Genomic DNA, 10,374 nt, shown 5'->3' on the forward strand with positions numbered 1-10,374 from the left:
AGGATTGAGATGAGGAAAAACTTTTACACCGAGAGAGTTGAGAATCTGTGGAATTCTCTGCCATAGAAGGCAGTGGAGGCCAATTCACTGGATGTTTTCAAGAGAGAGTTAGATTTAGCTCTAAGGGCTAACAGAATCAAGGGATATGGGGAAAAAGCAGGAATGGGGTACTGATTTTGGATAATCAGCCATTATCATATTGAATGGCGATGCTGGCTCAAAGGGCCGAATGGCCTACTCCTGGACCTATTTTCTATGTTTCTAAATGTTGTGTTAATACCTGCCCCAACTACCTCCTCTGGCAGCTCATTCCATATACCTACCACCCTTTGTGTAAAAAAAGGTTGCCCCTTGCGTTTCTATTAAATCTTCCCCCTCTCATCTTAAACCTAGGAAATGTTTAGAAGGATATTTTAGTTTAGAGATACAGCACGGAAACAGGCCCTTCAACCAACCGAGTCCACACTGACCAGTGATCCATGCACATTACTGCTACCGTATACACACTAGGGACAATTACATTTCTTAAAAAATATGAAGCCAATAAACCTACAAACCTGAACGTCTTTGGGGTGTGGGAGGAAACCGAAGATCTCGGAGAAAACCCACGCAGGTCACGGGGAGAACGTACCCGTAGTCAGGATCGAACCCGGGACTCTGGCGCTGTAAGGCAGTAGCTCTACCGTTACGTCACTATGCCGGCCAAACATGGGCAGATGGCACTAGTGTAGATGGGGCATCGGTTGGCATGCGCAAGTTGGGCAAGGAGGACCTGTTTCCACGCTGCATGACTCGTTGCTCGAATATGGATAGCTGACATTTTGGGTCTGAAGAAGGGTCTCGACCTGAAACGTCACCTATGGATGTTCTCCACCACTGCTTTTATCTTCTGTTAAAGCCTACTCTCTCCTGTTCAATAAGATCATAGTTAATCTCATTGTAACCTTTATCCCACCATCCCAGTCATCCTCCTCCTTTCCCCTCCTCCAAACACTCAACTCCCATCCCCCACTCAAATACTTCCTCACATATCCCCCCCCCCTCCTTCTCCTTCCTCCCATCTCCCTCCCTCTGGCTTTACACTTCATTCCTCCTCTTCTTCTTATCTGACATCCTTTTCATCTCTAGCCTTTGTCACTTATTCCACCCACCTGCTACTCACCTGACCCCGACCCCCCCCCCTCCTCACCCTGTATCCACCTATCACTTAGAATAGAAACAAGGAACTGCAGATGCTGGATTACACAAAAGGACACCAAGTACTGGAGTAACTCAACGGGTCAGTCAGTATTTCTGGAGGACAATCCTGACCTCGGGTGCTGTCTGTGCGGAGTTTGCACATTCGCCGTGTGACCGTGTGGGTTTCTCTGGGTGCTCCGGTTTCCTCCCGCATCCCAAAGACGTGCGGGTTTGCAGGTTAATTGATCCTCTGTAAAACTGCCCCGTGTGTGCAAGGAGTGGATGAGAAAGTGGGATAACATAGAACTGGTGTGAACGGTCTGAAGAAGGGCCTCGACCCGAAACGTCACCCATTCCTTCTCTCCAGAGATGCTGCCTGACCCGCTGAGTTACTCCAGCATTTTGTGTCTACCTTTGGTGTGAACGGGTGATGGTCAGCCTAGACTCAGTGGGCCGAAGGGCCTGTTTCCGCACAGTATCTCTAAACTAAACTGAAGTAAATTGACAATTTATTGTATATTTAGTTGTTTGTTGTTGCAAAACTGCAGTCTCTAGAAGGGTCCCGACCCAAAATGTTGCCTGTCTATTCCCACCAGTACATTATGGGGACAGAGTTGTGCTTGATTTGGTGATATGAACTTTATTGGAGGGGAGGGGGGAGGGGGGGGGGGGGTTCTAACCTCCACCTCCCCCCACCCCCGTGTTTTTCTGTGAATTTAATTGAATTTAATTCAATAAATTTTATTAGCCAAGTATGTTTACATACAAGGAATTTGTCTTGGTGTTTTGCTCGCAAGTAACAACACGATGTACAGTAGACAATTAAAAATAAAACATTATCATTTAAACATGTGAAGAATGAAATAAAATACCAGAGCAAAAGGGGGCTACAGACTTTTGGTCGTTGAGTAGGGCTACTGCTCGTGGAAAAAAGCTGTTTTTATGTCTGGCTGTGGCAGCTTAGACAGTCCGGAGTCGCCTTCCAGAGGGAAGTGCTTCAAAGAGTTTGTGGCCAGGGTGAGAGGGGTCAGAGATGATCTTGCCCACTCGCTTCCTGGCCCTTGCGGTGTGCAGTTCATCGATGGCGGGGGGAAGGTTGTAGCTAACAACCTTCTCGGCTGACCGAACAATTCATTGCAGCCTCCAGATGTCGTGCTTGGTGGCTGAGCCAAACCAGACCATGGTGGAGAAGGTGAGGACAGACTCAATGATAGCAGTATAGAATTGGACCATCATTGTCTGTGGCAGATTGTGTTTCTTCAGTTGCCGCAGGAAGCACATCCTCTGTTGGGCCTTTTTGACTGTGGAGTCGATGGTGGCCCCCCATTTAAGGTCCCTGGAGATAATGGTTTCAAGGAACTTAAATGACTCCACAGATGTGACTGTTGTGATGTTGATGCTGAGTGGGGGGAGGGGAGAGGGAGCTCTCCTAAAGTCTACAATTAGTTCCACTGTCTTAGGAACATTGAGCTCCAGGTTGTTGCGATGGCACCAGGACGCCAGCTGTATCACTTCCTGTCTGTAGGCAGATTCCTCCCCATCCTGGATCAGTCCAATCAGGGTTGTGTCATCCGCAAACTTGAGGAGCTTGACAGAGGAGTCTGTGGAGGTGCAGTCGTTGGTGTAGAGAGAGTAAAAGAGAGGGGAGAGTACGCAGCCTTGTGGTGCTCCTATGCTGAGGGTCTGCGGGTCTTAGATGTGCCTTCCCAGCCTCACATGCTGCTTCCTGTCTGTCAGGAAGTTGGTGATCCACTGACAGAGGGGTTCAGGCACAGTCAGCTGGGAGAGTTTGTAGTGTAGTAGCTCTGGCACAATGGTGTTGAATGCAGAGCTAAAGTCCACAAACAGAATCCTGGCATAGGTCCCCTTGTGGTCTAGGTGCTGGAGGATGAAGTGCAGGCCTAGATTGACTGCGTCATCCACCGATCTATTGGCCCGGTATGCAAACTGCAGGGGGTCCAGCAGGGGGTTTGTGATGTTTTTCAGCTGGGTCAGCACAGGTCTCTCAAGGGTCTTCATGACTACAGAGGTAATTGCGACAGGCCTGTAGTCATTAAGACCAGAAATCCTTGGCCTTTTGGGTACGGGGACAATAGTGGAGACTTTGAAGCAGGCAGGGACAGTGCAGGTTTGCAGGGACCGATTGAAAATGTCTGTGTAGACTGGTTCCAGTTGTTCAGCACAGAGCTTGACTGCTTCCTTGTCACGATTGCAAGTATTTAACAAGATTTCTCTGAAAGAATCTTTACTAAATTTAAATTAGGAGGAAATGTAGGAGAAATAGACCTGGGATTTCATTGACCTATTGCCCATAACAGGGTAGTGAATGTAGGGATTCTAGGGCTGACCTGATGGGTTGCCTCAGGTATCCTTTCATGGCACCATTAGTAATGGTGAGGCAGGTGAAGTTTAGTTCAGTTTAGCTTGTTATTGTCACGCGTACCAAGGTACAGTGAAAAGCGTTTTTGTTGCGTGATAACCGGTAATTGGAAAGACTATACGTGATTACAATCAAACCGCCCACAGGATAAAGGGAATAATGTTTAGTGCAATAAAGTCCGATACAAGATAGACCGAGGGTCTCCAATGAGGTAGGTCAGGACCGCTCTCTAGTCGGTGTTAGGATGGTCAGCTGCCTGATAACACCTGGGAACATACTGTCCCTGAATCTGGAGGTGTGCGTTTTCACATTCTGTACTTTTTACCCGATGGGAGAGGGGAGAGGAGGGAGTGACCGGGGTGAGACTGGTCCTTGATTATGCTGCTGGCCTTATACGAGGCAGCGTGAGGTGTAAATGGAGTCAATGGAAGGGAGGTTGGTTTGCGTGATGGTTGATGGGAAGAAGCTGTTCTCGGATCTGGAGGTCAAGGTTCTTAGACAATAGACAATAGGTGCAGGAGGAGGCCATTCGGCCCTTCGAGCCAGCACCGCCATTCAATGTGATCATGGCTGATCATTCTCAATCAGTACCCCGTTCCTGCCTTCTCCCCATACCCCCTGACTCCGCTATCCTTAAGAGCTCTATCCAGCTCTCTCTTGAATGCATTCAGAGAATTGGCTTCCACTGCCTTCTGAGGCAGAGAATTCCACAGATTCACAACTCTCTGACTGAAAAAGTTTTTCCTCATCTCAGTTCTAAATGGCCTACCCCTTATTCTTAAACTGTGGCCCCTTTTTCTGGACTCCCCCAACATTGGGAACATGTTTCCTGCCTCTAACGTGTCCAACCCCTTAATAATCTTATACGTTTCGATAAGATCTCCTCTCATCCTTCTAAAAGCTCCTGAACCTTCTCCCCGATGGTGGCAGTGAGCTGACACGTGGCCAGGGTGGCATGGGTGTCTGATGATGCTGGCTGCATTTTTGAGGCAGCTCTTCCTATAGATCCCTTCGATGGTGAGGAGGTCAGTACCCGTGATGAACTGGGCAGTGTTCGTTCTCTGCAGCCTCTTTCTCTTGTTGTGTGAGCTATAATGCTGAGAACTTTATTCTGCACTTTGTACTATTCTGTCTATTGTACTTGAGTTTGGTTTAAAGATACAGCACGGAAACAGGCTCTTCGGCCCTCTGAGGCCGTGGCCAGCCAGCGATCACCCATACACTAACACTATTCTACATAATAGAGACAATTTACAGAAGCCAATTAACCTACAAACCTGCACGTCTTTGGAACGTGGGAGGAAACCGGAGCACCCGGAGAAAACCCACGCGGTCACGGGGAGAACATACAAACTCCGTACAGACAGCATCCGTAGTCAGGATTGAACCCGGGTCTCTGGCGCTGTAAGGCAGCAGCTCTACCGCTGCACCACTGTGCCACCCTGATTGTATTGGGTTGATTGTATTTACCTACAGTATCATGTGATTTGATTTTCTGATGCAGGTCGTGATGCAACCAGTTGGAATGCTCTCCACTGTAAACTTGTAGAAGCTCGATCGACTATTCGGTGACTTGCCGAATCTCCTCAAAACTCTTAGGAAGTTTAGTTTAGTTAATTTTTTTTAGTTTAGTTTAGTTTATTGTCACCTGTACCTACAGCAGGTACAGTGAGAAGCTTTTGTTGCGTGCTAACCAGTCAGCAGAAAGACTATACATGATTAGGAAAAACTTTTTCAGTCAGAGAGTTGTGAATCTGTGGAATTCTCTGCCTCAGAAGGCAGTGGAGGCCAATTCTCTGAATGCATTCAAGAGAGAGCTGGATAGAGCTCTTAAGGATAGCGGAGTCGGGGGGTATGGGGAGAAGGCAGGAATGGGGTACTGATTGAGAATGATCAGCCATGATCACATTGAATGGCAGTGCTGGCTCGAAGGGCCGAATGGCCTCCTCCTGCACCTATTGTGTATTGTCTATTACAATCGATCCATTTGCAGTGTATAGAGGCAAGTAGAGTGGAGTGAAGCAGAGGCATTGGTGAGCTTTCCCATTGATTGCATCAATGTGCTGAGCCCAGGACAGACCATCAGAGATGTGTACGCCCAGGAAGCTGGTGACTCTCTCCACCGCCATCCCACCAATGAAGATAGATGTGTTGTCCATCATCTTTCCCTTTCTGAAGTCAGTAGTGTGCCTCTTGTATAGACACAAAAAGCTGGAGTAACTCAGCGGGACAGGCAGCATCTCTGGAGAGAAGGAATGGGAGCTGTTTCGGGCCGAGACCCTTCTGCATCCTCTTGGTCTTGTTGCTGGTGAGAGGAAGACTGTTGTTCTGGCACCACTCAACTAGATCATTGATCTCCCTCCTGTGCTCTCACTCATCATTACCTGTTATTCGTCCAACGATGGTGTATTGTCGATGAATTAAAGGATGGGGTTGGGACTGTCCGGATACACAGGGCAGCACGGTGGCACTGCGGTAGAATTGCTGTCTCACAACGCCAAAGACCCGGGTCAGCTCCTGGTTACGGGTGCAGTCTGTACACAGTTTGTACGTTCTCCCGTGACCACGTGGGTTTTCTCCGGGTTTCCTCCCACGCTCCAAAGACGTGCGGGTTGGTAGGTTAATTGGCTTCAGTAACAATTATAAAATTGCCCCTAGTGTGTGCAGGATAGTGTTAGTGTACAGGGTGATCGCTGGTCGGTGCGGACTCGGTGGGTCAAAGGGCGTTTCCACTCTGTATCTCTAAAGTCTAGTTTTGGGGATAGAGGAGTGGAGCAGGGAGGTGAGCACAGCCTTGAGGTGCCCCTGTGCTGATGGTCATCACGGAGGGTGTTGTTGACAATCCCTACCCTCATGTGGTCTGCTGTCTGTTGCACAAGACCCCAGGAGACAACAGAATATAGTTGGGAGGTCATGTTACAGTTGTACAAGGCATTGGTCAGACCGCATTTAAAGTACTGTGTTGAGTTTTGGTCACCTGTTACAGGAAAGATATTGTTAAGCTGGAAAGGGTGCAGAGAGTATTTATGAGGACGTTGCCTGGACTCAAGGGCATGAACTACAGGGAGGGACTGAGCAGGGTATTCCTTGGAGCGCAGGAGGATGAGGGGTGATCTTATAGAGGCGTACAAGATCATGAGAGGAATACAGGTAGTATAAGAAAATAACTGCAAATGCTGGTACAAATCGAAGGTATTTATTCACAAAATGCTGGAGTAACTCAGCAGGTCAGGCAGCATCTCAGGAGAGAAGGAATGGGTGACGTTTCGGGTCGAGACCCTTCTTCAGACTGATTGGTAGATTGGGTAAATGCACAGTCTTTTAGCCCGAGTAGAAGAATCGAAAACCAGAGGACATAGTTTTAAGGTGAGGGGGGGGGGGGAGATTTAACAGGAACCTGAGGGGGAACTGTTTTGCACAAAAGGTGGTAGGTTTATGGACGAGCTGCAAGAGGGGGAGTTGAGGCAGGCACTATCAGAACTTTTAAGAAACGTTTGGACAGGTACATGGATGGGATCGGTTGAGTGGGATATGGGCCGAATGTGGGCAAGCGGGACTAGTAAAGAGGGGCATGCCGGTCGGTGTGGGCATGTGTGCATGCTGTATGACTTTATGAATAGCAGCAGAAGTCGGCCACTCGGCCCCTCAAGCCTGATTCCTACACATTAGGTTTAGGTTTATTATTGTCAGGTGTAACGAGGTACAGTGAAAAGCTTTGCTCTGCATGCTCCCCAATCAAATCACCTAATACGGAATAAACTGGAGGCGAGAAAAGGCCAGAACAAATCAGGGTCGGCAACAGACGAGCTCGGGAAGGGTGGAGCCATAAGGGCCCAGTGGTGGGTGGGGAAGGTGTGATAACAAGGGGGACACAAGGGTGTGAAGCGATCCTGCCGAAGGTCATCTGTTGCCTTGCGTGGGTGGCACACTCTCTGTGGGTGGGGGGTTTGGGCTGAGGACTGTGGTCTAGTGGCTCCCCGAGGATTTATCTCGGAGTTTTCAGCGTTTGCCTGAAGAACAGGTGAGGCTGAGCTGCAGCACGAGGGGAACTTGTGAATGGATTAGGGGTCTTTGAAGCCGCTGCTTTTGCAGCTGTTTGTGTGGCAGCTGTTCTGGTGGTGGGAGCGGGGCAGGGGGGGGGGGGAGCACAGCGGAGGGGAGGGGAGGGGGAGGATGGGTGAGGTGGAGGGGGGAGCGGGGCAGGGGAGAGCAGTGGAGGGGAGGGGTGGGGGAGGATGGGGTGAGGTGGAGGGGGGAGCGGGGCAGGGGGGGGAGCACAGCGGAGGGGAGGGGTGGGGGAGGATGGGTGAGGTGGAGGGGGGAGCGGGGCAGGGGGGGGGAGCGGGGCAGGGGGGGGGAGCACAGCGGAGGGGAGGGGGAGGATGGGGTGAGGTGGAGGGGGAGCAACTTCAGTCAGTCCGGGAGGGGGGAGACTGGAGGTGAGGGGGAGGGAGAGTGTGGGGGAGAGAGAGAGAGTGTGGGGGAGAGAGACAGAGCAAGAGAGAGGGATAGAGAGAGCGATCAAGAGGGAGAGAGAAGGGAAGGGGGAGAGAATGGAGAGAGAGAGAGGGGGGGATGGGGAATAGCTGGAGGGAGGAGGGGAGAGAGAGAATGGGGGGGGAGAGAGAGAGAGAGAGAGAGAGAGAGAGAGAGAGAAAAAAAGGGGGGCTGGAGGGAGGTAGAGAGGGGGTCAGAGAGAGGAAAGATGTGGGAAGGCTGGAGGGAGGTGGGGGAGAGAAGCCAATAAATCTACAAACCTGTCCACGTTTGGAGCACCTGGAGAAAACCCACGCGGTCACGGGAAGAACAGACAAACTCTGTACAGCCACCCCCCCCCCCCCACCCCACCCCCCGTAGTCAGGATCAAACCCGTGTCTCTGGCGTGGAACTCTGCCACTTTTGCGTAAAGCAGCATCTGCGGTTCCTTGTTTCTGCAAACGCTTGACCTTTCAAAGCTCCAGAGATCCCCTTTCCCCTGACTCTTTCTGAAGAACAGCCTCGACCCAAAACGCCACCCACCCGTGTTCTCCAGAGATGCTGCCTGACCCGCTGAGTTACTCCAGCACTGTGTGCCTATCTTGTCCAGAGATGCTGCCTGACCCGCTGAGTTACTCCAGCACTGTGTGTCTAACGCTGTTTACCTATTGAGCGGCAGTGTTTCATTGGCTGCCATTGATTGCGTGCCCCTTTGTGAATGCTTGCTTTCAGATTGCCTGCTCTTGCTGGTGTTCAAAGACAAGTGTGAGAAGACCAAGGGACACAAGGAGAGGAGCAGCCTGACTCTGGAGGATATATGTGGCCTGGAACCCGGCCTGTCGCTTGAAGGCATGAGTCACATCCTCGCCATCATCTGCCTGGGGCAAACTGTGCTGCTGGCCTTTGAGAACAAGGAGACCATGTGTGCCTGGGACATCCGGACTCGCTACAGCCTTGGAGAAGGTAACTCTCTCTCTACATCGCAGATGTCATAGACTGCTCCCTCCGAAACTCCCTGGTCAACTCGTCCCTTCCCACCCAAACCACCCCCTCCCCAGGCACTTTCCCCTGTAACCGCAGGAGATGCAATACCTGTCCCTTTACCTCCCCCCCCCTCGACTCCATCCAAGGACGCAAACAGTCTTTCCAGGTGAGGCAGAGGTTCACCTGCACCTCCTCCAACCTCATCTACTGTATCCGCTGTTCCAGGTGTCAACCTCTCTACATCGGCAAGACCAAGCACAGGCTCGGCGATCATTTCGCTGAACACCTCTGCTCAGTTCGTCTTATAGACAATAGACAATAGACAATAGACAATAGGTGCAGGAGTAGGCCATTCAGCCCTTCGAGCCAGCACCGCCATTCAATGCGATCATGGCTGATCACTCTCAATCAGTACCCCGTTCCTGCCTTCTCCCCATACCCCCTCTCTCCGCTATCCTTAAGAGCTCTATCCAGCTCTCTCTTGAAAGCATCCAACGAACTGGCCTCCACTGCCTTCTGAGGCAGAGAATTCCACACCTTCACCACTCTCTGACTGAAAAAGTTCTTCCTCATCTCCGTTCTAAATGGCCTACCCCTTATTTTTAAACTGTGGCCCCTTGTTCTGGACTCCCCCAACATTGGGAACATGTTTCCTGCCTCTAATGTGTCCAATCCCCTAATTATCTTATACGTTTCAATAAGATCCCCCCTCATCCTTCTAAATTCCAGTGTATACAAGCCTAATTGCTCCAGCCTTTCAACATACGACAGTCCCGCCATTCTGGGAATCAACCTAGCGAACCTACGCTGCACGCCCTCAATAGCAAGAATATCCTTCCTCAAATTTGGAGACCAAAACTGCACACAGTACTCCAGGTGCGGTCTCACCAGGGCCCGGTACAACTGTAGAAGGACCTCTTTGCTCCTATACTCAACTCCTCTTGTTACGAAGGCCAACATTCCATTGGCTTTCTTCACTGCCTGCTGCACCTGCATGCTTCCTTTCAGTGACTGATGCACTAGGACACCCAGATCTCGGTCTTAACCTACTTGATCTCCCGATGGCTCAGCACTTCAACTCCCCCTCCCATACGCAATCTGACTTTTCTGTCCTGGGCCTCCTCCATTGTCAGAGTGAGGCCCAGCGCAAATTGGAGGGACAGCACCTCATATTTCGCTTGGGTAGCTTACACCCCAGCGGTATGTACATTGACTTCTCTAACTTCAGATAGTCCCTGATTACCCTCTCTATCTCCTTCCTCTTCCAGTTCTCTCACTAGTCTTCCTGTCTCCGACTACATTCTATCTTTGTCCCGCCCCCTCCCCTGACATCAGTCTGAAGAAGGGTCTCGACC

Source organism: Rhinoraja longicauda, chromosome 3, assembly GCF_053455715.1.
Source record: "Rhinoraja longicauda isolate Sanriku21f chromosome 3, sRhiLon1.1, whole genome shotgun sequence".
Classification (NCBI taxonomy): domain Eukaryota; kingdom Metazoa; phylum Chordata; class Chondrichthyes; order Rajiformes; family Arhynchobatidae; genus Rhinoraja; species Rhinoraja longicauda.